At 46.4% G+C, this 4195-nt stretch overlaps 1 pseudogene; it reads right to left on the reverse strand.

Moving 5' to 3' along the window:
• Positions 1–716: 716 nt before the first annotated feature.
• LOC104869582 lies at positions 717–3864 on the reverse strand (annotated as a pseudogene).
• Between the last annotated feature and the right edge of the window lie 331 nt (positions 3865–4195).

The raw sequence follows: 4195 nt of genomic DNA on the forward strand, positions 1-4195 counted from the left end.
GAGGTCAGATTAATTTCCTCCCCATTTAAAATCCTATTGCTTACTATGCATCTTGTAATGTGACAGCTTAGTATAAGCGAAATGGAAGCCCTACAACTCAGGCCACAATTTCACAACTCAGGATCTGGATGAAAACAAAATATCCGATCAAATGTCATGCATGGCACGTCCAATACCAAGCTGCTTCCTAACCCTGTACTCTCTGTTTCTGTATAGGCAGTGACTTCATGAGGCTTCATCAATAAAGGCTAAGAATAACAACAATAGAAAGAAGGATGGAATCTGAGCCTTATCAAGCCTTTTCAGACACCCTTACTTTTCATCTAGTCCTCATGATAAACCAGTAAGGAACCCAGGCTCAGAGAGGCGAGGTGATTCCCTGGGATCACACAGCATCAGAGCCAAGGCCAGATTCCAGACCCTGGGTTCCCAGCTGCACAATTACGTTATCCTTTGAGGTACAAACTGGGGAGGAAGCTCAGATCGCAGAGTCAGAAAGACTGTGGAGCCTGTCCTGGTCACTTACTTTCAGGTGAGTCACTCTGTTTCCCCTGTGCCTCACTTTTGTCCTCTGTGAGATGGGGAAGTGACACAGCTTGAGGGGATTAGTGAGATCCTTCAGAGAGTGCGTTAAGTCATCAGTCAGTGGGGGCTGACGCAGGGCCGGGAGGGCCACTTCTGGGCTCTTCATTTCCCCAGTTTTGACAAAGTCATGATTACAGCACCCCCCAGTCCTGGACCTGGAGTGCTGATAGCATCTTGCTCCTCACCGGGGTCGGGTCCAGTCGCTGCTCATCTGTGCTGAGGGGTCCTGAGGGAGACGGGGTGGACACCCTGAGGGAGACGGGGTGGGCACCCACCCAAAAGGGGGAAAACTGTGACCCCCATCAGAAGTGACTGTGAGGCAAGAGAACAAGCCTAGAATTCCTGCCCAAGGTTTGTGTTGTTACTTTTTCCTCCAAGAGCTCATATTTAATATGCTGAATTTGGGCCAAATTCATATTAAATAACAGCTCTTTCAACTGAGCTCTTACTACCTGCCAGGCTCTGGCTGGGCGTGCCTGATGGATGATCCAGTTGAATTTCACAGCAGCCCTGTGGGGTGAGGTCACCCGCTCATGTGTGTGTACCAGCTGCTGGGTGCCAGACACTTTCTAAGCACTTCATGTGAATTAATTTATCCAGTCCTTGTGTAGATGGGGAAATGGAGGCTCCGAGAGGTTAATTAATCTGCTGAAGGTCACAGGGCTGAGGAACGAGAGAGTCAGGCCTCTGAGTAGGTGGTCTCACTCGGGCCACATAATCTGGCCCTAGGACCTTCCATTATTATAGCCATTTGGCAGATGAGCGGACTGCGAATTGGAGATAGACATTGGCAGTCAGTGTCAGAGCCACCCTCAGAGTGGCCTAGCAGACTTCCTGCATTCTCACTGCAGTTGCTTGGGGGAGAAGGGACAGGCAGGTAGCCCTGATTCTTGGGAATAACCCCACCTAGGAGTTTACACAGTCCCCATTTTATGGGAAAGGTGAGGGCCCCAGGCAAGGTCCCTGCCCAGCCAGTAGGCAGAGGGGCGGAGGATTGAAGGTTTGAACCCCTGGCTTGTGAACTGAGGTCCCATCTTTCAGAAAAGTTGTCTGGAATGCCGCCCTAAGAAATTCAATCTTTTGGGCCCTAGGGATAACTGGTCTTTGAATCATTTAGAAAGCATTTGGCCAGGTGCAGAAGTAAAGACCTAAAAACCCCACACTGTGGGAGGCTGAGGCAGGAGGATTGCAAGTTCAAACCCAGGCTGGGGCAGTTTAGAAAGGTAGTGAAACCCTATCTTAAAATAAAAAAGGGCTGGGGATGAAGCGGAGTGTAAAGGTTCTGGGTTCAATCCTCAGCAACACATACACACACACACACACACACCTACACACGTTCACTCAGAATTTATTGAGCTATGGCTTTATTCAGAGAATCATGCTGAATCAAGAGTTTTCAAACTGTGTGGTGAAGTCCCAGAACCTCTGAGAGGGCCCTGGGCAGAGTCTGAGATGATCTTCCAAGCAGGACTACCCTTGTCTCTTTCCCACTCCATTAATAACTTGTTTCCTTCCATTTTATTTTATGTTTGCATAGTTATTTTTGTTGTTGTTTGGGTGGTTTTGGTTGTTGTTCTTTTTTTTTTTTTTAAATTTTTTTTTTTTTTTTTTTTTTTAGAACGCAGGACCTTGTGCTTATGAGGCAGGCAGCAGAACCACTGTGCTAAATCTCCAGCCCGGTTGTTGTTCTTTTTAGACAAGATCTCACTATGTAGCCCAGGCTGGCCTGGAACTCATTGCGTTCCTCCTGCCTCTACCTCCTGAATGCTGGGATTATAGGTGTCCATCACCATGCCTGACTTCCTTGTATCTATTGCATTTTATTTTTTCTGTCTTTCAAAAAATTGTACAAAGTATTCATTGAATTAAAAAGTTTATGTTTTTCAAAGACATATGTTTTAATTATGACTCCCACCCTGAGTCACTCATGAAAGTAAAACAAAACACACAAAAAGAGGAAAAAGTCAAATTGAAAAGGAAGCAAAGTCGGTTCTGAGCGTGTGACTTACTCCTGGTTTCTCTTTCTGAATGTGTTGTTGGGGCCTCTTCCGCCTGGGAATGTGAGCATTCCATATCTTCAGCGCTACATTCTGTGCTTTCTTCTGCACCTTCCTATCTCTTCTTTGTTACTGTGTTTGCTTTCAAACTTCCATTCTCCACAGCACTGAGGTCCAGTTTGCTGTCCTCCTTACTTCCCATAGCGTTTAGTCCTTGCAAAAGAATACTGCAGAACTTTTGATAAAGAGGCATCTCAGTCCAGTCCAGTAATTTTACAGGTTCCATGTGTTTAGTGATTTCACCTTGTTTTTTCCCAGGAAAACAGTTCTCCATCAAACTTGTAATACTTTCTCTCTATCTAACTTTGGAATCTCTGACACAGTTTGGATCCTTCACATTATCCTCCCAAGGAAGATGGCCAGCCACGGGATAGTGCGATAAACAAGTATTTCCAAATCACCACATCTTCATGGGGCCACACCCTGGTGTGCGTCCATGCTGGTGAACTCAACAGGGCCGGCGTGACATCTTTTGGGATCTTTTCTATATTCTCTATGCACTCCTTCTGAGCAGTACCAATAAGCAAGACCGTAACCTACCAAATACACCTGGTCAGCATTCTTGTAGCTCAGATTGGAGGCCTTGACATCTCCACGCATCTACTCATGCTGATGGACGAACTCCAGAATAGGCAGAATTCATTTTCTTGTTGTTGTTGTTGTTGTCTGTTTGTTTGTTTTGGTACCGGGGATCGAACTTGGGTCCTTGCACTTGAGAGGAAGGCGGCTGAACCACTGAGCTAAATCCCCAGCCCCAGAATTCTTAAACTTAGCTGCAAGACAGCTTTCCAAGAAAACCTTTTGGCATTTGCTTCGTATATTTTCTGGAGGTCACTCTCAAAGCGATCTATTATCACAAACCTGTAACTTTTTCCATTTTTATCATGTAGTCCAGATCCCCAATACTTAGGAACACCAAGGTGCTTCAGTTTATGGGTAGGAATCCATTTCTGCATTTGCTCTGGCTTAGGAGGTAGAACTTTAATTCAGTAAAAAGAGGGCCATTGTCACGGGGTTCCACTTTTGCAACACAGGGTGCATCGCTGCCAACTGATTTTGAAGAATTTGTATCAGCAAGATATAAACAGCCAAAGCCACCTTGGCCAATGGGAAATCCTAGCTGCCTCTCCTTTTTTGACATATCAGTTATTGTCTCCCCAACTGCAAAATATTCTACCAGATGCCTCCTTCCTGGACCCTGTCTTCCAGCTTGAGCTGCTTTTATTTTGTTTTATTACTTTTAAATTTTGGGGGGCAGGTACCAGGAATTGAGCTCAGGACCTTGTGCTTGCCAGTCAGGTGAGTTTCCACTGAGCTATCTCTCCGGCTTATGAGGCGTTTTCACTGGAGCTGCAGACCTCTGCCCAATACTAATTTCCCATTGCCGCTATCACCAACTCGCAATTCGGAGGCACCCTCCACAGCCTGTAGTTTGGAGCCTCCCCATTGGCTCTGGGCAACTGAGAAGGCTGTGCGGGGGTGGGGGTGGGGAGGCCAGGATTCCCTGCTGCCTCCCTCTGTTTTCTGGTTTCTTGCTCTCCCTATGCAGTTCA

This window comes from Fukomys damarensis, unplaced genomic scaffold, assembly GCF_012274545.1.
Source record: "Fukomys damarensis isolate Sample0158 unplaced genomic scaffold, DMR_v1.0_HiC HiC_scaffold_23, whole genome shotgun sequence".
NCBI classification, from domain to species: Eukaryota; Metazoa; Chordata; class Mammalia; order Rodentia; family Bathyergidae; genus Fukomys; species Fukomys damarensis.